Here is a 25,704-nt window from a genome sequence, read left to right as displayed (position 1 = left end):
TCTACGGCAGGATGCACACCGTTATAACAGTTCCCGGTGCGACGGCGAGATTCCGAAGGGAGTTCATCGAGAACCCGTTCGGAGCGGCATGGGCGGTGTGCGACCGACTCTGGTTGGCCTGCGACTTGTCTACGATCGGCGGCGTGACGAACGAGAACCAGCAAGGAACGGCCGTGGGAGCGTTGCGGCTGTGTCTCGCTTCCTCCGCTGACGTCTACAAAGACCCGGTGTGTGGGACGTGCCGGGACGTGAAATAGCTCATTATACACACAAATATTTTGCCTTGTGATCTGAGAGTTTTAATTTGGGTTAAATTTTCTTTCAAGTGTGAAAACTAAATTTTGAAATCCGCAACCAATCTCGCCGGTAGGCATTCCTCAACTGTTTCTTCACGGCAGAACACGTATTCGCCGCTGTCAATTTTTCTGGCACGCATACGCACTGTGGCTGTTTGCCAAGCGGACGCGTGCCGTGTCACTTGACATCAGCATAAATGCATCGTAACCGGCATGTGTTCGTCAGTTCACAATTTCTAATTTCGGGGCCCTGGGTGGTCAGGTATTCAAACATGGCGTAGATGTGAGATTTTTCCGTGGTAGGTAAATTGGCCGCATTCTGTCCTGCGCAGAAGCAGAATATTCACACGGTCATTGCTTCTCTGATGTTTCACACCAGAATGAAAAGCGCGTTTGAGCAGGCCCACGAACACTCGCAGTAGACTACAGCCTGCAAATTGGTAATTTCTTGACATTTCACAGCCAAGCGGTTACGGGCTAGGTTCCCCAGGGCGTGTCCGCGTGAAGAAAAAAACTATCATCATCAGCATTTTCTTTGGCTCCATATGCGTGGCGGTTTCCACAGATGTCAAAACGGATGATGGATGGCCCATTGTTATACCCCTCGCCACCGCCGATGCCTCTTTCACAAGTGCAGAGTCCTGTCGACGACCTTGAAGCAGTCACAGTTTACTTTCAGCTCACAAATGTATTGTAAAACGTTGTTGGAGGGTGGACCAACATTCAAACAACTTTAACGGAAGCTTTACAGTCATTTACCGCGCATAAAGAAGCTTGCGCCGATACTTGATGCATACAGAGTACATAAGAACAGCAAGAATTGAATTGTGGCCCGCACGCGTTTTGCTGTGACGAAACAGTTCAGCAGTGCTACCGGGGAGATTGGTTCTGTATTTCAAAAATATTTTTCTCCCCTCAAACAAAACTTACTCAAATTAAAATTTCCAGATCGCAACCAGGCCAGAGAACATCTCTGCCCATTAGAAGAAGCGGTGGGTTCCCGGTGGCACCGGGATTTGAACGCGGTACCTCCCGCATACGAGGCGGATGCTCCACCGCTAGGCCCGTTGGCCACCGCGTTGTCCGTGCTGTAAGCTGCTGTCGCCGACAGTCGGCAGACCAAAATCGGCGTCGTGTCGGTCTAGTGTGAATGAGGCCTCAACGACACGATTATGCACGACTGAACATGGTGGCGACTTCGAGAATAAAGCCAGCTGCTTCAGACCCATCAAATCGTCGCTCGCACTGTTTCGTACTAATGCTCCCAGCAGGTACCTGTATTTGTTTTCGATTTCAGTAATGATGCTTCGACAACGAACTGTTAGGAATAACTGGGCGCTGTTTACGAGATCCATTCTTGTTTTCTTGGCTCATTAGGCCTAACAAAGGCAGCCATATAAGCTGGGCATAGACTCTGAGATTATATGCGGTGCCAGATCTCAGAAGCTATAGACTATTAATGCTTCCTTGTTTTTTATAGTAACCTTTCATTTTATCATTAAGATGAGGGAGGCCGGTAGTAAAACTTGAGACGCAGGTTGGCTAGCTCCGGCTTCCCGGAAATACACTTTTACGATTGCACAGCATATTGAAGTGCACATAATGAAGATCAAAAAGTGCCATGTAAAGCAAACGGGACAAAAACAGCATTATCAACAGCAATGCAAAGCATTTTCATTAGAAAGAAACATTAAAAGGAACGCACTAAACCAGCTTATAATCCGTCAAAAAACAAACAAACAAAGCACTTATAACTACAGAATGCAGGGTTTAGCTTGCACAGCTAAGAACTTGCACGACTTAAGAAGAAATTTCTACGATAGTGGTGTAGCAGGTCTTACGAACATCATTATGTCTATCTGCGCGGCTCGAGCTGACGCAGGTGAACGTTGGAACGCGCTGTTGTGGCTGATTGGCCAGAGGCCGCAACTGATAGCCGAGGATGGCGCGTGCTTATATCTTTGTTGCGTGCTCTGATTTGTCATCTCAAAATGCATTGAGCTGTTCCAGCGTATAATTGTATTGAGCGTGTGTTGCTGTGGACGCGAGTAACATTAATGCTGTGCGGCGAACTTTGCCTGTCTTATAGGCTGTGCTTCTGTATGCCCGCAGTATGCCCGCAGATTTTCATACTCATCATGTCACTCTATTGCGTGGTAACAAACACAACTGCAATACCCGTCCCTGACAACCGTCAAGTGTGTCTGGAGAACAATTCTGTCGTATTTATTTCTTTCTAGTTTGGGCTTTCTCTTGGTCAAAGGGCTGCGGATGATCATTTTTTACAACGCTTACAGGCTGTAATTCTACTTGCGAGATGAAACAATGAAAAAACGCCTAAACATTTCTAATTATCAAAACTTGTTGACCTTGCACAATTCGCTGTCGTATTCTGTGCTGTTAGCCTGAGCCTTCTATTATATAGTACGTAGTTTTAATTCAGCGCAAAGTTTAAGCGACTTAGTGTCTGTGCCCACGGTGTTGCTCATTCTGTGGCCTACGGCGTGAACCAACGTGTGCATAGGACGGATAGAAATCCTGTCTATGATATGAAGCCGGATGTCAATACGATGCGAAAATTAATGATGCATAAAATCACCTACCAGCACAGTGATGCTGTGAAATAAAATACATCGCATGAACGAGGCGAATAATTGTCGCATGCGGTCAAAAACACGCACGCACGCACGCACTCACACACAAACACACACCCACAGACACACATTTAGGTTTATAACAACAATGACGCGTATAACTGGAGACACTTCGTTTTTGGTAAAAACAAGTGCCACAAAACACTCATAAACACGCCACTACATTCTTGTTTGGCATGCATAAAGTCAGTACAGGCAACAGGCCATGTTAAAAGCAGACCGCAAAAAAATGAAAAAAAAGCGACAGCAGACGACAGCCACCGTCTTCCTATGATTGGCCGGAGATGCTTATTTTAAACCCGAGTCTAACATCAGTCCTGGGCGAAATGACGTCACTCAGGTCTTTCAGTCGCTTCGTGCGATGTTCTAATAGTTTACTGCTCACACTTACTCTCGCCTAAGAAACCCTTCATAGGCGTTTGTAAATCCAGCGCATAAATTTTAGTCCAGCCGGCAGCAGTCTTAAGGGGCTCCACTCCTGCTTCGCAGTAGTCAGGTCAACATGACAGCATAAAAAAGTCGGCCACCGTGGCCTGGTATCGCGATGTGAACAATGCGAAGCGTGCCTGACGCTAAGCGCGGTCACTAAAACACGCCGTATCAGCAAGATCAGCATTTACGTCGCTCGAATTATGCTGCCTTGTGCGCACTCCCGGCGGCCCCCAGTTCGATGACTTAATTCAGTGCGTTTGAACAAAACTACGAGATTGGTATGTAATTAGCGCTGAAAGTGCATATCGTATGGATCGTACTGAAGTATTGAACGAACTTCACATCAAGGCCGTGGTGCTGAGGCCTACGGCTGACAACTCAATAATTATTTCATTTATATGTAACTTCCATATTTGCCTTCAGCTACAGCGCACGTATCCGAAACTGCTCAGGTTTCGACTCTGCGTCAGTGATGCTTCTGGTTTCACGTGTTTTAATTAGCCGCAAGAAAAGTGGAAAAATACTTATCGAGAAAATGGTCAGGCAAGGGGACACAATCTCTCCAGTTATAGTAATTGCATGCTTAGAAGTATTCAAGCTATCAGACTGGAGAGCATCAATGGCGATGATCAACGGCGAATATGTCAACAACCTTCAAAAAAAATTAAATTATGGGGTTTTACGTGCCAAAACCAGTTCTGATTATGAGGCACGCCGTAGTGGAGGGCTCCGGAAATTTCGACCACCTGGGTTCTTTAACGTGCACATAAATCTAAGTACACGGGTGTTTTCGCATTTCGCCCCCATCGAAATGCGGCCGCCGTGGCCGGGATTCGATCCCGCGACCTCGTGCTCAGCAGCCCAACACCATAGCCACTGAGCAACCACGGCGGGTAAACAACAACAACCTTCAGCTTGCCGATGACACTGTCCTGTACAGTAACGCTGAGGACACATTGCAACAATTGACTGAGGACCTTAATCAAGAAAGTTTAAGAGTAGGTTAACAAAGGGAATGTTGAATAACCTGCCAAGCGAACAAGAATACATGATCGGCAGTGAGACTTTAGAGTAATACAGGAGTAAGACTATATTAATAAATTACTCACAGGGAACCTTGACCATGAGACGGAAATTTACATAAGAATGAAAATTAGCATACGGCCGGTATGGAGTGCATAAAACGGCCGGTATTATCAAATCGTGACCGGGAGCTTACCACTGTCGTTGAAAAGAAAAGCGTACAATCATTCAATTCTTATGGGGCCGAAACTTCGAGGTTAACAATGAAGCGTGAGAATAATTTAAGGAGCGCTCAAAAAAGCTATGGAACAAAAAATGTTATGCCTATATAACACTAAGAGAGAGAGCGGTGTGTTTCAGAGAGCGAAGGGGGGTAGTAGTAGTTGAAATTAAGCTGAAAAATAGGAGCTGGGCAGGAGTGGAAGGGAGGAGGAATAGGCGGAAAGACAGGGTAGCTTAGCCAGTTCTCAGACCGGCTGGCTACCTTGTGCTGCGGAAAGGTGGTAGGGTGAATAACATTTAACAGGAAAGAGATATTACAAAAAAGTAAAGAAGAGCGCCGCTTGGATACCACTTACATGGCATCGTACTATATGTGCAGTGACTGCTCTGAACAATGTGTCAGTGTCGCAAGATCGATTAGTTGAACCTATTTGATACGAAACCAGCTAGAATGTTGAAGTGCTATGTGCTTCGAGTACGGTGCTGTGCAGTATTCTGATGTGCACTTGAACGTGTGTTATTATGAGGCTGGTAAACTTATGGCAACGTAGACGATGAGCAACGTGGTGATGCTGACTGATTAGCCTTGACTTTTATAGCGTGCCGCTTCGGCTATGGCAGACAGTGTATATGAAGGCTCCAGGCGGTGACATCGCCAACCTGTGATTTATTACCGGTGTCCAAAATTGATGTGTACGCCCCTTCGTGCATTTCGCCTCTGTCGGAATGCGGCCGCCTGTACCTGCAAGAACAAACTCTTGACCTGGTGCGAATAATCATCGTTTTTTATCAGCTGAGGAGAAGCTAAGAAGAAGCGATGAGCGCTGATCCAATGTCAAAGTGTTATGGGCTGCGAAACTTGCAGATGTGGAAGTTACGCAGTACAGTTTTATGTCATAATTCGGGAATATTGATAGTCACGGCTTCTTTGTGCATTTCTTTTTTTAGGGCTGCTTTAATAGCTCTCCGTGCCCTCAGCAGTGATCCTATGCGAAGGTAAAGCGTTTAGTCGTCCGTTGGAGCTTGACGATATCGTCGACGGTACGGCTGGCGAGGGAGGTGATATTCAGCCTATGCGCGATATTAGAACCGTACCTGCAACCGTGTGCCGCGCGATCGCATACCGTTCTATTGAACATACGGGTGCAGTGCTTCTTCCTTAGAGGCCATACGAACTATATATTGCGGAGCTTTTTTCTCATTTCCGCAATTAGTATCGAAATAAAGACATTTAGTAGCTTTTCAATATGGTGGTGGTGGTGAGGTTGATACAGGCGGGATCACATAGCCTGGCAGACCTGGCAAGCAGTAGCTAACCCTCAGCATATCTTTCTGCACCAAATAAGATACCATGAGTCCATCAGTCTAGTCTCGCAGGAATGTGAGCAGAATGCGTAACACTTTCACTGCAATTCCTTTGAAGGCGGTGCGATGAACGGTGCCGTGTCGGGCCAGCGCCGTTGCGCTTGTCGGCGCTGTAACAGACGCCCGGAAAAGGAAGCTGTCGAATTGGGATGTGCAGTGATTTTCTGTAAGAATATAGCCTCGACTACATATGTATGATGTGTGATCATGCTATCAGCTGAGCGCGGTTCTCTCATTTCTTGTCGTTTAATCCGAGCGTGGTTTCGTCCTAGCTCTCATACGACGCCGTAAATTAAATGCGCAGCCACTTCGGCTGCACCCTTATCTCAGCGTAAGAACTTTTTGTCTAAGAAATTGCGTACGAACATCGCAGCTTAGTGAAATCCGCCCAAGTATACGTGCACGAACCCCTTGGCCGCAGGTAGGTACCGGCTCTAGCTCGAACCTGCTTTCAAGGGCCACGATCTTGCATTTCAACTCCGGAAGTATGTTTCGAATTAATTTTGAGCACGAATGAGCATATATAAGAGCGCAGCTGCTGCTGCAATCGCGTTGTCGGTGCGATGCTCCAACTCTGCGGCCGATTTCACAAAGAATGGCCGAACGAAAGTCGGCAGACAGATTTTTGTCGATGTAGGCGTCACAAATCCTCACACACTTCGACGACTTACTGTCGTCAGCCGTGTCGGCGGCGTTGTCGGTGGCGATGTCGGCGGCGCTGTCTGGCGTAATGTGACAGAATGCCTCTCAGCGACAGTCTAACGACTATTCGGCGGATCAGTGCCGTCGTTGTCTTGTCGTTCTCTTGTCGGCGTCGGTGTCGGGTCCGCCTAGTGTAAATGGCCCTTTAGAGACACACACACGCACATACACACACACACGCAGACAGACCCTGGAAAGTGTGGCAAGTACCCTAAGGAAGCTAATCACATTGAAAGGACAGAGCCGCATAGTGTGACTGGATGTTCTATCACGACTATATGCCAGGTTACAAGAAAATAATTTTAACGAGAACGTAATAAATTCAGTCCCTCAGCCTCCATATTAAATAGAAGTAGGTCAGTTTCATTCTATACTTAGAATTGGAATCTGCTCTATCGGCCATGTGTTAAAAAGTCGTTACAGTGGCTTGACCACATTCTAAATGCAGAGTTCAGGATAGCCTACCCAGTTATGTGCGGACTATCGCAATCGATGACCAGGTTTGTAAAAGGAAGTATTTCACACACACAAAAAAAATGTTTTCCCTATGCCATTCCAAAGAAATCCTATATCAGTATTAACGTTCCAGAGAAATATCGTAAAGCTATTTCGGTCTTCTGACGCAGGAAGTCAAAGAGAATGCTGCCGAACCGCCCCAGGACCACTTCCACGGCAAGACCACCGTCGTGCTCGTCTTTGTCGTGACGCTGTTGCTTATCATCGTGGGGATGCTAGTGAAGTACTTGGTGTCATGGGATCCAGCTCCGAAGTACATCAGTATTTGCCGCACCGAGGATTGCACTGCCTTCGGCCGTGAACTGAAGGCGGCCATTGACCCGGCGATAGATCCGTGCCACGACTTCCACGGCTTCGTTTGCGGCGGCTGGAAGGACTCGGGGAACCGGCTGACGACCGAAGCTCGCATGATCGCCGATGCGTACGACATGGCGATCACGGAGGTCAAATCCGACTTGCGTCGGGCCAGCAAGGTGACGCAGTTCTTTAGGAGCTGTATGAGAGCCAAAACGGACAAGGAGGAGAATCTGCGAATGTTCGCCGAATTCAGAAGCAACCTGGGCCTCTCGTGGCCTGAGAGTACGCCAGGGAGTATGCATCCCCTCGAGGTCATGGTCAACTTAGCGCTTAACTGGCAGATGAACTTCCTTTTCGACATGAGCGCCGTCGACGTGCGCCAGTCGCCCGCACTGCTCGTCATCCGCGGTCGCTTTGACTTCGGCTGGGAACATAGCGAGCCCGATCCGCTGAAGCTCGAGAACTACGAGACTTATGTTAACGATCACTACGATGTCCTCGGCGTCAACGGTTCCGAAATCGGTATTAAAGCGGCGGAGCTCCTCACCATCGAGCAGGCCATTGTTGGCGCGAAGCTCTCGTTTCTGTACGATGCTCCACAACAGGATTGGTTCGAGCTGCGCGCCCTAGATGAAAAGACGCCGTCGCTGCCGGCGGGCATCTGGTTAAATGTTCTGAGAAAGCACGACAGACAGTTCCACTGGAGGAACAATGACACCGTGATCACCGAGGACGTCAAGATATTTCAAAGCATAGACAAGCTGTCGAAGACATACGGTGAGGACAAACTCATCACCGGGCTCTCGTGGATATTCATACAGACGCACCTCTGGGCTGTTAACGGGGAGCCGTCTTTGAGATTTAACGGCACGCGAGCCGACTTGCAAACATTTTGGGAGCGCGGCTGCATGGCTTACGCGGAATCTCGTCTGGGACTGCTAACTTTGTCGAAGACGGTAAATGAGCATTACGGCAAGAGCGAAAATCGTCTCGCTATCTATAGTTTCCTGCGCAGAATCAATGAAAACGCAAAGCGGTTAGTGAACAACCTGACCTGGATGGATGAATCGAGCAAGCGTGTCGCCTTCCACAAGCTCGACAATATGACCCGCGTTATACTGCCCGGTGATAGCTACTTCGACAAGACGAAGCTCAAAGAACTCTACAACGTCTTCCCCAATTTAGCCAGCAAGGTGTTCATGACGAACCTCATCAAGACATCAGAGATCTACCGCCAGCTCCGCAACCACGAGCATTACGCAGATGTGTACAGCTTTCGTGTCTTTCCCCGGTTTGGACGCGAGTTCTATTTGCATTTAACCAACACGATGACACTGGCCATGGGAGTGCTCAATCTTCCATTGTTCTACAACAATGCGACGCTGGCCGTAAGATATGGTGGAATGCTATCTTTCGCGGCGCGTCAAATGGCTAAGTCCTTAGACGAGGTCGGTGTAACGGTGAACGACGCGGGCCATCGCGGACTCTGGCTTTCTCCAACGGCAGCGGCCGTGCACGCAAAAAAGGCGAGCTGCGATGTGGGTGCCAGTTCGAACGCTAGCCGGTGGCGCCAGCTGCACGTCTTTCCTGTCGTTGCCGGAATGGAAATAGCCTTTGAAAGCTATGCAGCGGCCGTGGCGGTTGACTACTTAGGGGTGGATGACTATAGAATTGTCCACCTTGAATCGTTCTCGGACGAGCAGGTCTTCTTCCTCGCTTACTGCTATGGGCTCTGCGCTCATCGACCGCAGACCATGGGTGACGAGTGCAATGTCCCAGTAAAGAACTCGCCCCGTTTCGCAGCGGCATACCGTTGTCCGCTGGGCTCGCCTATGAACCCACCAAACAAATGCACTTTTTTTACTTGTGTACACGACGTTCCTACTATTCGTTCCAACAGAGAACGCCTGTGATTCGACCTGCGCAATTGTTTTCTCGTTTTCTTTAAATATGACTGTTACGGATTTAGGCACAGGGTCATCACTGAAATCATTTGCCTTCTCCTGTGTCCATTATTAATGAACGGACACGGTTTTTAATTTGTGATCCCTTGTTACTAATGAGCAAGAATACCATGTTTTAACGACAGAAATATTAGCAAGCTGGAAAGGTTTAATGCTATTGAAAGGCGCCCGTGCGAACGCACACGCACAACAACAAGAACAGCGTTTGTGGCGTAGTTTCCGTTCGTCTTGTGTCCACGCTTGTGCGCCTGCTTTTCAGTATCATGAATGAAACATTGTTTCAGGAGTATGAAATCGGTAGGAGGTTTGTAATAATATTGCTCTGTTGCACTTTTCCCAAGATTGATCACACTACTAAAACTGCATGCTATGTTTGTGTAAATAAATGTTTGAGTTTTAAACAGCTAGGATTTCTCATTCGTAGCTATGGCTCTCAGTGGACACCAGTTCTCGATTGATTCCCTTGCTTTTAGATGTCATGGTAGGCAATGTTCTTTGTATTGCTTACGATGCAGTACACATGCTGCTAGCTCCTTTTCTCATGCGCACACGACCTGTCGTGCATTTAGTGCACGCAATAAGCTGTGAAACTTTTTCGCGGAAGAACTTTCGCAGCATATCAGACTGGCACAGGCACGTGTGCAGAAAGTGTATGGCCAGCGAGTATCTATCTAGCCTGATGAGTAATCTTTATAGCAATGCTTTCTAATGGGTTAGTGGTTGCTTAGTATAGCACATTCCTAAGTTAATAAAGTTTAGCGGTAGCGCTGCTGCGTGTGGGGCATGTTTATACGCGAACTTAGATAACACTTTAGCGCCAGCAGACAAGGACAAAGGAAGACATAAATACCGCAGTGCGAGATCGCATCGTGGTACCTACAGCTCCCTTGGGTCCTTTTCTGGTGGTGCTGTAATGTTATCCATGCCCAGGTACTAGTCTTGCTGTCGTAAAACTGAGTCGCAATAAATCGCTACGATTATCACGACCTTTTATTGCGATAGGAATTATATGGACACTCAAAAGCAGATTTCTGCCGTCGGCGTCGCCGTCGCCGTGAGGTTCCGTATGACGTCATTAAGGAGATGAAATCGTCGCCGCGCGCCGCCGAACGCTGTATGTGCGAGTGAAAGGGCGCGAGGGGCGCGTCTTTGACGGGGAGTGAACGCACGGCGGAGAACAAACGCGCGTTCTGCGCCGTGCTCGCTTAAGGGCTGCAGAAGTAGGCGTCTCTTTCCTCCTTTACAATCACCATATATGTAGAGCAAACGCGCCTTCTTCCGACACGCGAGAGGCCGTGGGGGAGGGGGAGGGTAGGGAGGCGACGTTTAGCTGCGGCACCAAGTGCCTATTTATATCAGAGGCTCCGGCAACAGTCACCAACGCCGCACGCATTTTGAGCGAACGCGGGCAAAACGCCGATGGCGTCGACAACAGTTCTGCGTGTTGCCGATGCTGCTGCATGTCCAAGTTTATACAGCTGATAAAGCTAATATCATTACTCCGTATAGCTCTCTACAAGTTTCCTATCGCAATTGATGCTTCGCCTTTCAGGTGAAACTGCGACAACTTTTTCAACACAATGTGTCTGCGCGGTGCCAGGGATCCAAATGAAGTAGTGATCTGGGAATCCTTGCCATGATGGAGGCTTATTGCCTTATGTGACATTCTCTTGCTGCATTCGTGTAGAAGTGGTGCTTTGACTTTATTAGCAGTTGCCGACACAAGTTCTCAGTGAAAAACTTAGTGATTTATTTTTTTCCACTTTTAGCACCATAAGAAGAAAACAGCAATATATCAAGCGGAAGTCCTCAATTTTGGGGAGAATTATGGCCTTTGCAAATGTAAGCTGCACGCATGAACTCCGAGCAGTAGCAGGGACGAGGATGTTTCATTTGTGGTGTACTTGAAAGCGCCAGTAGTAGTAGCAGTAGTAGTAGAACACTTTATTTGTTGTTTTGTAATGAAGTCCCAGAGGGTGGAGCCCACAGTCCAGAGTTCCATTTGCTGCTGCTATACGGCTGTCCCGGTGAATCAGGTACCACTGGTCGTCCAAGGCTGCGCGGGATAGAGCGGCTTCTCTCGTAGAATGGTAGAGGCTTGGGCATCCTCCACAGAAAGGACATTTGTGGGGGGTACTTATCCACCTCAAAAATTGCCTCTGCCAAACGCACTGCAACGCAGAGAACCCGTTGCATGACTACTTACTGCTAGCACCGGAATGCACTGAGACCATATTATTTCCCGCGCTTCTTATCATCGTTCATGTGCAATCTCTTCAATCTGCAGATTTATTTTTCACGTGAAACCAAGCGGACATCCGCAATGACCGCCACTTCCTTGAGCCGATTCTGCTTGGTGTTCTTACACATAGTTCACTTCGCACGCCTTACTTATCTTGTCATACCTACTTTAACTATCTGTACTTATCTTATCGCATCGTATGGCCATCGCTGTACAGGGCTTTTGCAGGGCAGACGAGAGGCCGTGTTTTACAGCGGAGCAGTATATGTCTAACCTCCTATATATTTTTCATTGTTCATTGACCGTTCCTAAAGACTCCCCCGCCCTCTATGAGGAGGCAAAGCAAACCTGTAAGGCATGTGCTGACACCTGGCGTAGCAAGTGGAAAGCTTGAAAGCGGGCGGCGAGTAGCAGGGAATATCGTGCCCGAGAGGCTGCCCGTAAGCGGTGGTCTCAACAGGAAGACGCTTGCCCCAAAGCGGAGAATGCGGCGAAGCGACGCATGTACCACGCCAGTAAATTGGACGAGCACAGTGGTGCGTATGAGAAATTTCAGACGGGCTTTCTGGGCAGACCTTTCGGATTCAGTTGTGCGGTGTGCGACAGACTGCTCTTCACGAACAATTTGATGGTGATTGGTAGCGTTGGAGATGTCGCGAAACGTGAATGTGATGCCGTTTTGACCGCTACCCCAGCTCCTGACATAGCCAGTAGCTCGGTTTCGCTGCGCTGAGGGAGCGCTAGTGGCCGTAGCGTGCATCGTGTGACCATATGGTCGCTAACAAGTCACCTGCTGCATTTCCGCGCCTGCGCAAACAACCTAATAGGCAGTTAGTAAGTTGCCTGCCTTGGTATGCGTAGGCCGCGTGAAGTGCGTGCTCTCGAAGAACAGCTCCACTGGTAGCCCACATTCATCGAGTGGAATGGCTGCGATTTTTTGTCAATCCACATGCTGCAGCCTACACTCTTGACACATTTGTTGAGACACTATGAACATGTATAAATTATAATGTATGCGTTTAGTCAACTTTTACCCCCCGCGATGGCTTAGCGGCTATGGTGTTGCATTGCTAAGCACGCGGTCGCGCCATCACATCCCCGCAGCGGCGGCCGCATTTCGATGGGGGCGAAGAACAAAAAACGCCGGTGTCCTATGCATTGAGAGCACGCTAAAGATTCTGTGGTGGTAAAATTCATCCGCAGTACACCCCCCCCCCCCCCCCCCCCCCACCACTCCCCCCCCCCCCCGGCGTGCCTCATAATGAAATCAGTTTTGACATCGAAAACCCCAGAATTTACTCATTCATTTACCCAAAGTATCCTGTTTACACTGGAGCACCAAGTGGGGCAAGCACGTGAAATCTAAACTATAGGTAGGAAAGCGGATGAACGATTATTGAGACAACAAAATCGATGCTACTTCAATTTAGATAAAAAAATGTTTCAGTTCTTAAGGAACCAAATCTTGAATAGTGTACGAGCGCGCAACAACTACCAAGGTAAATAGAGCGTTTTTGTGTTTTCGTGTATTAGGCAGGCTTCGTGCACTCTAGGATTCTAACGTGTTCACTTGCAGGAATGTCAGGCCAAGAGTTCATATAGTTTGAATTTAGAAAAATTCCAGCGCTTAAGAAAAATGAAAAGAGGAGTAGAGACAATAGGCTCTAAATTTTCTGTTGTCATTTTTCTCTGCATCTATTTTCTGTTACTTGCTCGAACATGTCTTTCTCACTTCTAGGAACTTCATAAATTCATTGGAGCGTTAAAAAATAGATGTGTCATGTCTAAGGCTGACAAGCTCTTTGCATACACTTTTCCAGCAGTTGCCTGCCATAATCGTGTGATGTCTTCACAACTGTTGACAAGAACTCTTCCTTATGCGCTGTTTGTACATCGCTGACCTTTTTCTTTGCACGTCGCCTTTCTTCTTATTACACGCTTGGGCATAAGATCATTTAAATAAGTGTGTTGGAGAGCTGTGTGTTAGGCAGAGTATACTGCAGAAGAGCAGAATCATCGACGAGCAGAAAACAGCGCTAAACGACAGGACGAAGAGAAGGACACAGACTCTAAATCCTGTCGCTCAGCGCTCTTTTGTGCTCGTATTCATGAGCCAACCAGCCTAAATGCGTACCCTTCCATACTTTTTCGCTTTTCTATTGCAGGGTTCAGGTAGACCGTCCATTGGCTGGCATATCTGCATAGCCACAAAAGTAGCGGAGGAACTGAAAATGGTGACACCGTAACTACCGTCGACTACTTCCAGTTAACTTTGTACGCTTCCACCTAACGCACGCTAGCGCCGTCTACAATCAACAGCCTCTCCAAGCATAAGTCGGCAGTACAGCCTTTGTTAAATGCCTCCCCTTCCTCTCTCAAATCCTCGCCGCAGAGTAGACTGGAGTAGCGTGTTCACTGCTGAAGAAGATTTTTGGGCCTCTTTTTCTGTGACAGTGTCAACCTGTGCTGACAGATGCTAAGAGGCCCTCACAAGCTCAACTAACGTTGTCTACGTAAGTGCGTATTTGCTACGTGACTTTGCCACGTTCGTCGCCATTAGTAGCAGCGTCTGTTATTGATACCACATCTTGGGTAAAGAAGGAAGCTACTGCGATTTATAAACAACAAAGTCGCAGTTTTGCCCGAAAGGCGGATCGTTGATAGTGATAGCAATGTAATGAACAATTACATGAAGTTAGGCTCGTATTTGTTATCGGTCGTATAAATTGCATAAGCATTCGCTTACTAAAAAAATTAACAAGCATAGGGCCACGCACTCACAGCAAAGCATGAGAAGATCAAACTAGGCATTTTCTTCTAATCCTCTCTCTACTTCTAACGAATCGCTGTTACAAAGTTAGACTAAGAGCGGCAGCATCGGCGTGCTGGTGCCTTGGCTGCCACTCGCTTCAGTGCGTGTGCGAAACTTGAGTTTACGCGACCTCCAACACAAGCTCCCGCATTTTTTAAACACACCCTCATTCAACGCTTCTCCTCAACTCAGCCAAGTCGAGGCGATGAGCCTTCCTTCACTCAAGGCGAAGTTGCGTTTCATGAACACTACTCCACGTTTTCTCCGCCAAAGGAATGCCTTGGAAATGCACCCTCGACACGATTGACGTTCACTGTCTGAGAAAAGCGCCTGACATCGAGGCTATCCTTAGTTGTGCTTAGCCATAGCCCAATTCTTTAAGAATGATATGCCCTTTTCTTAATTTTTTTCTTTATCAAACGACAACATAGTCAAATACAGTATTTTAGCTCGTTAAAGGTGCCACTGCGAGTGTTCGACTAATAAATCAAGCGGAACGTGTTTGAGGTGTGTCAATCGCGCCCCAACAACTGAGTGCGCTGGGAGCAAGGCGCGGCAAGGCGAGAAAAATCTGCGGCTACGTTGTCTGCTTCTGTTTGTTTCCACGTGCTCAATTTGCGATATACCTTGTGGTCATTAGCCATGGTTATTGTCAGTGATGTTGTCCTTATGTCTATTGTGACCGAGCCGGATTGCACTTCTATGGAGAAAACCGATGAAATGACCGATGTGCCACTTTTTTTTAGCTTCCAGACCGAGTGCTGCTAAGAGATTTCTGATTTATAGACGCAACAACAGGACAGAAAATATGCGTGATCGCATGGTATCAAATTATGTTGATGAGCTTTTTGTTAAGTCGCCGCCGTGCTGCGGATGAAATGTGTCAGGTGTGTGCAAGCATGCTTAGTTCCAGTTATCTATTTCGCACTGTGGGCAATAGCACCTGAACCATATTAATCGAGGCTGCATAAGCCTGCAAGAATTTTTTTTTTTTTTGCGAATTGCCGCTTGTGGAAGATTCCGCACGGCCACCTGTTTTGGTTCCGCTTTCTTTAACAGAAATACAGATTAGAGCACTGCACGGGCTCGGGCTTACCCGAAAGCCCGGGCCCGGCCCGGCCCATGGGCTGGGCCGGGCCGGGTAGGGCAGTTTTATCACGGGCTCAGGCTAGGCTCGGGCACCGCATGTGCTTTTTGACCCGGGCCCGGGCCGGGCTCGGGTATTTTGACGCGGGCCGGTGCCGGGCTTGGACTTTATGGTGGTGTGCATGTAACGTGCAGCGAGTTATCCTCGCCTGTCTTGACTCTGAAAAACCCGTGGCCCCGGCACAGCTGGAAGCTAGCTGTACCCGCCGTGGTTGCTCAGTGTCTATGGTGTTGGGCTGCTGAGCACGAGGTCGCGGGATCGAATCCCGGCCACGGCGGCCACATTTCGATGGGGGCGAAATGCGAAAACACCCGTGTACTTAGGTTTAGGTGCACGTTAAAGAACCCCAGGTGGTCCAAATTTCCGGAGTCCCCCACTACGGCGTGCCTCATAATCAGAACTGGTTTTGGCACGTAAAACCCCATAATTTCATTTTTTTGGAAGCTAGCTGTGCTACTCATGTGTACTTCAATTTTCTGCCGTCGTATTTTGCGCTGTTTGAACAGAATGTAAATGTCCAGAAAGACCGAAGTCATCTCAAAGCAAAGGATACCATTGTATTTCTTACCTAAATCAATGTAATTAATGCTTTCAACGCAGGTGCAAGCCCATTCGCGACTTGCTGATTCTTCAAAGGCGAATTGGTAAAACGATGACTGGTAAGATCAGATAATTCGTCACGTGGCTGAAATATGACATTGCGTCCATCCATGATTGCACGCATGTTCTCAACCGGCCGCCCAGCAGCGGCGCATTACGCGTCACCATGGAGCAACGAGAAGCTTTCTTTCTCCATTTACTCCATCCATGCGCTGCGCTCACGACCGGTCGTGGCTGCGCTTCGGCTATAGTGTACTAGAATACAGTTCAGTGGGACGAGCGGCTGAGACGGCGCATACTTTGCAGTGAAGCGCCCAATGTGGAAAAATACTGTGGCGACGTTGCGATAGTAGTGGATTGGGCCGCATCAAGGTCGCGCCGTTGGGAACTGCTGGTGATACTGCTCGGTAGGGTCATTCGTACTACTTAGCGCGCTGGTATTTGCGTTCAGACCGCTCAAATCGAGTTCATAATCGTATATGACATGTATTTATGACTTAAGAATAAATTTGTTTCATTCTCTTCGTTATTTTTCTAATGCCGCTCGGTGATTTTTCTCTGTCTCGGGCCGGGTTCGGCCCGGTTTCGAGCCGGGCTTGAGCCGGGCGGGTAACGTAGATTATTTCTGGGCCCGGGCCGGCGCCGGTTCTCACCATAAATCTTTGGGTCGGGCTCGGGTAGGCTGCCCAGCGTAAAAACGGGCCCGGGCCGGGCCCGGGCTGAAAAAATCGGCCGTGCAGTGCTCTAATGCAGGTGATACCGCTCGCGCCAGTTTCCAATTATCATTGGAGCATCACGAAGAGAATCTTTTACTAGAAGAGAAGCAGTTTTCTATATATGTGGCAGAATACATATGCTTGAGTGCTTACCTCTGACAGGTTAAAGAAATCAAGCATTTTTGCTTCTTTTACTTCGTTTTAAAAGCCGCGGTTGTTACTCGGTTTGTTAACGTTCTAGCACACATGGTCAATGAACATGCACTGATGCCTGCATTTCCGATTCCTTCCTTTCTTTACATATACGCTAGGCAATGTTTTATTTCAGAATAGTGTTTGCCTGAGCTCGTTGGTTGTACATAGCACAAATGGTTTCCTCCAGAACGTATGGACACGAACAGAAAGGGACGACGACACACGCTGGCCAGCGTGTGTCGTCCTCCCTGTCTCTCCGTGTCCATACGTTCTGCTGGAAACCATTTGTGCAATAGTTTATTCTTCCAAAAAATCACTAAGCATTCGTTGGTCAGCGCCATTGTTGCTTCTTAGCCTTACTTTGTTTTCGATGTACTATGGCGCAGCATCTGATGTAGGTTGTCATAAACTGTGTTGTCAAGTTCATGCAACGAACACATTATTTCGTTGTGCTATTTTCGTTTCGGTTGATTAGGTACCCTGAACTTACTAAGTGTACGGGCTCCGTGTGTACATAAAATGTTCGGCATTCTGCAGCAGGATGTGGATATTGGAAAGACCAGCTGATGAAAAAGAAAACAACCGCACAGTCAAGCTTGTGGCAGACCTGAAAACATAGATGCAAATAGTGCCTGGCTGTTGGAATTGCCAATATCACTTCACTGAAAGAATGTAGCTGCTACAGAAGTACTTGCTTAATATGCGTGGCAATTAGTCTGTGATCATTATCTGTTTAATAATATTGTTAGGTATATCCACACTGACAAACTGGCGAAATGGACACCACACTACCTAAAACCAAAAACATGAAACAGCATTGCTATTATGAAAGAAAATTTTTTTTTTATTTCACGTATTTATTTTAAATTCTTGTTTTGAAGAGCATAGTCGTGATTATAAGGTGTGAAGAGACAGGTTCCCTATATTATGCGACGGTTGAGACGTGAGCTTCTTTACCGCCCACGATTTCTTATCAAGCCATTTGCTTGCATTTGTAGCCTGCACATTAGTACCTCAGCCAGTACAATAGTACATCAGCAGCTACAAGTGGTGGTACGTCGAAGTTACCTTAGCATGTGAAAGTGTACAATATTGTTGCGGGGAAGAGAACGATGAAGGTGTCTCGAGAGGAGAAGGAAGAATACTGTTTCATTCATTGGTACCTGGTTATTTGAGAAGCTTGTGTTTAATTTGGGTGCCTGGCCATGAAGGACTTATTAAAAATGAAATAGCAGATTCACTAGCCAAGGCATCGATAACCGGACCAATTTTTCCGTATTGTCCTTTGACTGCTCATGTCACTACTGCTAGATTTCGCAGTCGTGTCATTATGCTGGCAGTGTCAGGCTCTGCTCTAACTAATTCTTTGGAATACAAGCATCTTCTATACCCTTGGCACAGAGATTTTTGCCAAAGCCGTAAAACTGAAGTGGCCATCACGAGGCTGCGCGGCCGTATCCCTACGTTAAACATTTACATACACAGGTCTGGTCTGGTCCCCTCACCATTATGCTCATTCTGTGGCGAAGCGAAGACAATAGACCTTTTCTTGTTGTCTCGTAGGCGTTTTTCTGCAATAAGGAAAAGACTACTGGAAATTCCGCTTCGCAATATTGGCCTAGATTTATCTGAGCCTGTAATTCTATCTTTTGGAGCCTCTATTATTGGGTTCAGCCACAGAAATGCTTGCTTAGCAATCCAAAATTATCTCATTGAATCAAATCGATTACCATGCTAAACTTATTGTCACTCTTCCCACCATAGTTTTCTTTTATTCATTTCTTTCTTTTTTAACCTATTATTAATTAGTTTTTGTTTCTTCTCTCACAAAATCTTCCTTTCTAAACTCCAGTATTTAATCGTTACTTCTCTTGTTTTCATACACCGAATATAACCACCCGATTCATGGCCAATCCCCCACTGTGGGTATGCGCCACAACCACTTACGTCAACAACAACAACAACTACTATGGTCTCTGCTGCTTGAGCGCCATTTTCTTTCTACTGTAAATACACTCCCGTTTGCATCTGTGCGCCTGCCTCTTTGCTGCATCATTTTGGTGCAGCTACGGGGTACAAACACGGAACTTCGCAGCGCACGCCACCTACCTGCCGCTTCGATAGCCGACGAAGGGACAACGTCTCAGCAGTCTGTGCCTACGGTCGGGCTGGCTCATCCACGAGACACGTGGCCAGGACACGGATGGTTGTGGCACTGATGGTTCTTACGTCGAGGACTGGCTTGACATGTACGACCGAGTCTGCAACCACAAGAAGTGGGATCAGACGGTGATGCTAGCGAACCTCATATTTTATGTTCGAGGAACCGCGCGGAAATATGTACAAGACGCATGAAGTCGACTTGACGAACTGGGACGTCTGTAAAGAGAAATTGCGAGACCTGTTTCGCTAACCTATCGGTCGTCAGTTGGCAGCGAAAATGGAGCATGGATGCCGCGCTCATACATCAACAGAGTCTTATGTTGCTTACATACAAGATGTGCTAGCCCTCTGCCACAAGGTCGACAAGAACATGGCAGAGGCAGAGAAAGTTGGCCACATCTTAAACGGCATAGCAGATGATGCCTTCAGCCTTCTCATGCGCAGGAACTGTGCGACGGAGGATGCAATTATCAGTGTCGGCGCTTTGAACAAGCGAACAAGCGAAATCACTCAAACATTCAACAGATTTCCCAATACCACCGCGACATCTTCTTGTGAAGACGCACCGTGGTTAACTAGGTGCCGGAGTCGCAAGACATAACACGAATTACGTATACGTCGTGATCTTGAGGACATTTCTCCGGCACCAGTTCGGTCTGACTTACGGGACAGCCTGCCCTCCATCGCACTGATACCAGCGGTTATTCATGGGGAGATAGCAATTTTTTGGGCTTCCGTCTCTCTGTCCGGTCCGCTTTTCCAACGCTTATCCGCTTCATCCGGCTGCTTGCTCCAAGACGCAGTGTTATCTGCCGCCCAGTCGCGGCCCGGCTGATTGGCGATCAGCTGATCATAAGCCGATATGTTTTTATTGTTCTCGAATTGGACATATCGCCGTCACTGCCGCGACCGCTGGTCGTCGTCTCCTCGTTGGCTATCCCAGAGCGACTACTGTCAAGCACTAGGGCCTCGTACTTTCTCGCCTTACCCGCCGGCTCGGAACCCCAAAGACGTCGTCAGCGCTCCGCCGAGACCCAGCCGCTCCCCGTCTCCGCAAGGTCTTCGGTCCCGTTCGCCTCTCGTTCGCCGTTCTTCGTCCCCATCTACAACCAGTGGCTTCCCTTCGGAAACTAGGTGGAGCAGCACCCAGAGGTGACACTGCAACTACGACGTGGCCTGTAAATCTTCTTTTGTCCCAGCCTTCACGTGGAAGCCTACTGGACGTTGAAGTAGTGTTCCCGCCACATGTCTCGTCGACACAGGAGCTCAGCTGTAAGTTATCAGTGCCGCTCTTCGCCGAAGACTCTAGAATGTTCTGACACCCGCTGTGCCTTGTACAGTACGAGTCACCGACGGGAGCACTTCACCTGTCATCGAAATGTGCTCAGAACGTGTGACCATTGGAGACCACTACACTAATGTTTGAGGTGCGAAGCACCTTTTGAGCTCGGGCTGTCGGCGTATCCTGTCGTCGTCGTCACGGTAAAGCAAGCGGCTCGTGCTCACGCTCGGCACGCGCTCGGCACGCGCTCGTGCCACTGCTCCCGCGTGCGTAGTTGTCGTCGTCTTCTACAGCTGGCGGCGTTGTCGTTCATCATTCCAGCGTAGAATTACAGTTCTCTTTTGTCGTCGTAATGGGGAAGCCGCGTTTACGGGGTTATGACTCATTGCTTAGGGCAGTATGAGCCCATTAGCGGTGTATCACTGCATGCTTCGCACCTTCCCAGGTTTCACGATAGTGGAGCTGCATTTCACTTAATGGGTCATTTTACACTTACGCATAAAGTTTAGTTCACCGCTCAAACCGAGCCTATCATTTAACTCGTGCTAGCTGTAATAAGTAATAAAACCTATAACACCAAGAAAGACGTACATAATGGCAAAATTGCTGAGGGAGTTTTATTTATTGCTCTAGAGCAGTGCCCGTATGGCCTCATTCTCGACCTCGACTTTCTTTCGAAGCACTCCGCCCAAGCTGACTGTTCCGCTGGTATTGTACATTTGGACCTGCCATTTTGCTACCGACGCCACTTCTAGTACACCACATCGCTATGTTCTGCCGAGTTCAGCCATCTCTATCCACAGGGCACGACAAATGTCCTCGTGACCACTGAAACGTGATGTCACCATCACATCAAACGTTACTTTATGTGATAACGCCATCGTCGCGTCGATATCGCCTAATGACTTCACGTCAAACATCACGTCACGTCAAAATGAGGTCATCACGTCAAACGTGACGTCAGGCGATGACACCTTCAAGTGATGATGCCACTTGATGACGTGTTGTGATGCCTCTTAGAGAAGCACCACACTGTGCACTTCCCGCTTCTTGGTACTGTTTCCGGTATCGACCCATGATGACTTAATGTGATTGCGTACCCACGTCAAACGTCACCTGATGACGTGATGACGCGAAGCGTGACAATATCAAAGGTCACGTGATCACAGAATCACGTGAAACGTTACGTTAGGTGATAAAGGCATCGTCACTTGACGATATGGCCTGCTGACGTCATGTGATGACACCATCACGTGACACGTGACATCACGCGACGACGTTGTAAAGGAGAGGCGTTTTCGAAGGAAAGAGCAGGCTTCGTCGTCGCGCACAGACGAGCCTTGATACAAAGAGACAATGCATCAGCACGTCTTAAGGGTTTCAATACTTCTTTTTTTTTCTGTGTCCAAGCACCGAATTCCGCGTACCACGCGCCCTCTTCCAAACCTCTTTCTCGTCGGCTCCTATGCGCCGCACAGTGTAGCAGATGACATTACCACTATACTTGAAACAGGCGTTTCAACAGACGTCTTCGTCAAGTGATGATGTCACCCGATGACGTCATGTGATGCCTCTTGGAGAAGCAGCACACTGTGCGCTTCCCTCGTCTTTGCACTGTCTCTGGGATCGGCCCATATTTTTATGTGTGCAAAGGTCACGCACGCGGACACGGAAAATTCCCGACCAACTAGATGCTAACAGCTTCGCTGTAAAACCTATTCAAGCGTCCAACAAGATGATCGAAAGATGAAAGTCAAGCTGAATGCAAGAATGAATGGTGCCAACGCTAACGTTCGCAAACGCAATTCTGTGACTCCACCAGGCATCATGTCAGGGTTGCGTAACAACCTGAGGTCGGGGGCCTACGGTAAAGCGAGAAATGAGGCAGTGTAAGGTGACATGTTGGGCTTTTGTTGAAGTAAGAGATCCGCAAAGCAAAATTCGTTTAAATCAAATACTAACGGCCATTGTTGAAAAGAAATGGCGGTATAAAATGCACAAATATATGTAGCTCGAAAGCCTGGACACGGAATGGAGGAAGAGGTCAAGAATGCTTGAAACCAAGTACAAGGTTTTCGAAGGTACAAATAGACAACAACGAGTCACAAAAAAGAAAGTGAGAGATACAGAGAGAGTAAATTGGATGCAAAAAATGAAAACGAAAAAGAGCACGGGGCTTTTAAAAACTGGCATAGAATCCGGAGGGAAGTCTGTATAATAACGCAAAGGGGAGTGCTTGCTGTTGAAGCTCAAGCTCGCTGTTTGAGGATGTTATGACGTGGCACCTAACGCCGCGCTCTTTCTTTCTTGTGCACGTAAGCTACGTGGCAACTACGTCATCGGTTGTCTGTGTCTATAATAGCCCGCTGAATAAAGCTTTTAATCAGTTGCTGATCGTCTGGCTCCGAGTCACGTCCATCACAATTGGCGGCGAGGCAGGAAGCGGACCGGCGCAGGCCCGACCAATGCGTGCGGTGCAATGCCAGTCACCGGCATCGGGGAGTACCGCCTAGGTACAAGCGCGTCATGGGTTGAGTACATGGAGCGACTGGAAATGTACTGCGAAGCGAACAAGCTTTCAAAGGACGAAGAAAAGCGGGCGGTTTTGCTCAGCTCCTGCGGAGTAGGGACGTACAGCGGTGAGCACTGTTAGGGTGAACACGCGAGCGCGTGGCCGACGGCACTGTCAGCGCCCCGTTACGGTCATCACTGGAAACATTGCGCATGCGCATCACGCCTTCCGAGAAATAATTGTTCCACCGCGCGCATGACGTCATGAATGCACTTGTTAGTCGTCTGCTAGCCGCATTTTTGTTTTCTAAGCCCATGCATCCTGCATTTTAAGATTTCTTTAAACATCTGTGCTTGAACAGAACAAGACAAAAAAACTTGTATATCTATGGGGGCGTGTCTATTCGTTCCCTTGAAAGTTGTTGTGCATGCAACGCCGTATATAAAACAACCAAACATCTTTTGCAGCCGTTCATTCTGTCGCCAGATCGTATTATGGCTAGGGTTCCCGATGATGAACGGCGCTCAATTGTCGATCTTTCCCTGAAAGGTTATTCCCAGCGGTATATTGGCGCTTTAGTTAATAGGCCCCTGAAGACTGTGAACAGGATAATTCAAGCCTACAAGTATGAAGGTCGCATTCAGGATGCACCCCGCGCGCCCCGCCCTAAAGCTACCACAGACGATGAAGACGCCCTCATAGTTGCAGCTGCTGTTCGTAACCCTTTCTTGCCAGCCCCAGCAATACACGAGGACTTGGATTTGGACGTTTCGGACACCACTGTTCGACGTCGCCTGCGTACTGCGGGCCTTCGCAGTCGCGTCGCAGCGCAGAAGCCACTACTAACGGCGGCAAACAAGGACGCACGACGGCAGTTCGCTGAGCTGCACGAAGCATGGACATCAGAAGAGTGGGGTCGTGTCATCTTTTCGGATGAGTCGACGTTTTCGACGCGACAAGACCAAAGATTGCGTGTTTGGAGACTACCAGGCACACGGTGAGGCAAACTTCCTGCTTTGAAAAGCAATTGTTTTAGTTAACGTCACAATGCCACGCAGGAACGACCCGGACAACGTGCAAGGTGTTTCTGCCAGTGGGAGATCGAGTGTGAACGTGTGGGGTGCTGTTTCAAGATATGGTTTAGGGCCCCTGCAACGTATACGTGGACACTTATCGTCGGAACAATACTGCAACATTTTGAACAATGTGCTGTTGCCATATGCGAGCAGTTTATTCCCAGACGGTGATTACCTGTTCCAACAGGACCGGTCACCGATACACACGGCGCGGGCTGTCAAGGAGTTCCAGGCGGAGCAGCACATGCAGCTACTGGAATGGCCTCCGAAAGGAGCGGACCTGAATGTGATAGAAAACGTGTGGGGCCGTCTGAAAGCTTCTTTGGCAAGGAAGCCCCTTTATTCCGCGACTTCGGACCAGTTGTGGGCGCAAGTCAGCAACGAGTGGGAAAGGCTGAAAGCCGATCGGGAATATGTTCGATCACTTTACGACTCGTTACCGTCCAGAATAGCTGCAGTCGTTGCTGTAAGTGGTCACATGACTCGCTATTAGATTTGCTCATGTTTTTATATTTGTTCTCATGGTCTTGTTTAACTTGAATTGCAAAAGTGCAATTTTCTTGAATAAAAAGTTTAATAATTATCCCTCTTACACTCACTTTTTTCCTTCACGCGCCAATCTTCAATCCAGATGGACCTTGAAATGCAGAAGGTATCAGCTCAGCGAACAAAAAATGCGGCTAGCAGACGACGAACAAGCGTATCGATGACGTGATGCGCACGGTGGAAAGAGTGTTTCGCAAAGCACATGCTGCGCATGTGCAATGTTTCCAACGATGGCTGTTACGCGGCGCTGATAGTGCCGTCGGCCACGCGCTCGCGTGTTCACCCTAACAGTGCTCACCGCTGTACGTACAGTCTCATCGTGACGCTGGTGAAACCCGAAAGGCCGACAGCTGCAACCTACGATTGCATCAAGAAAGCAGTCCGTGAACACATGCATCCGAAGCCGTCGGTACTGTACGGAAGATTTTTATTTTATAAGCGTAACCAAGCTCAAGGGGAAAGCGTCGCAGACTACGTGACAGCGCTGAGAAAACTGGCTGAAAACTGCGGTTTTGGAGACAAGACACTTCCACTGGACGAGATGATGCGAGACCGTTTCCTCTTCGGCATCAACAACGAGGCGGTGCAACAATGGCTACTGGCAGAAAGGAACCTGACATTCGCTGTGGCGTACGACAAGGCTCCGACAGCGGAAGCAACTCAACGACAGCAACGAGAAATCAGGACACAGAGCCACCATAGAGAAAGAAATTCAACAAGAGGGGACACTCGGCAAAAACTGGCAACAGGAAACACGTCACCATACGTCACGCTATACTTTTGACACCGAACGTTAGCTGCCGCGAGCATCGAAAAAAAAGAAAGTGAACTTAAGTTAACAGGCATTGATTTATTTTTTTAATTCTTTGCCGCGAAAGCTAAAACGTTTTGCGTATAAATGAACTTAAGCTTTGCGACTTATTTTCCTTGCCTTACCTAGCC

The 25,704-nt window shown here is 48.1% G+C and overlaps 1 protein-coding gene and 1 long non-coding RNA gene across 2 annotated transcripts in view; both read left to right on the top strand.

Annotated features, from left to right (window-relative positions):
- The window catches only part of LOC125946941 (uncharacterized), a 22,786-nt gene extending 12,926 nt beyond the window's left edge, over positions 1-9,860 (top strand). The window contains exon 2 of the long non-coding RNA XR_007468008.1: positions 9,618-9,860. This is a non-coding gene — a long non-coding RNA (uncharacterized LOC125946941). The remainder of the gene's footprint in view (positions 1-9,617) is intronic.
- The window catches only part of LOC119459112 (neprilysin-1-like), a 266,788-nt gene that overhangs the window by 203,760 nt on the left and 37,324 nt on the right, over positions 1-25,704 (top strand). The window lies entirely within an intron of this gene.

The sequence above is a fragment of the Dermacentor silvarum genome, chromosome 7, assembly GCF_013339745.2.
Source record: "Dermacentor silvarum isolate Dsil-2018 chromosome 7, BIME_Dsil_1.4, whole genome shotgun sequence".
Lineage (NCBI taxonomy): Eukaryota > Metazoa > Arthropoda > Arachnida > Ixodida > Ixodidae > Dermacentor > Dermacentor silvarum.
Note: the sequence above shows the minus strand (reverse complement) of the source record. Positions and strands in the feature narration are given on the sequence as shown.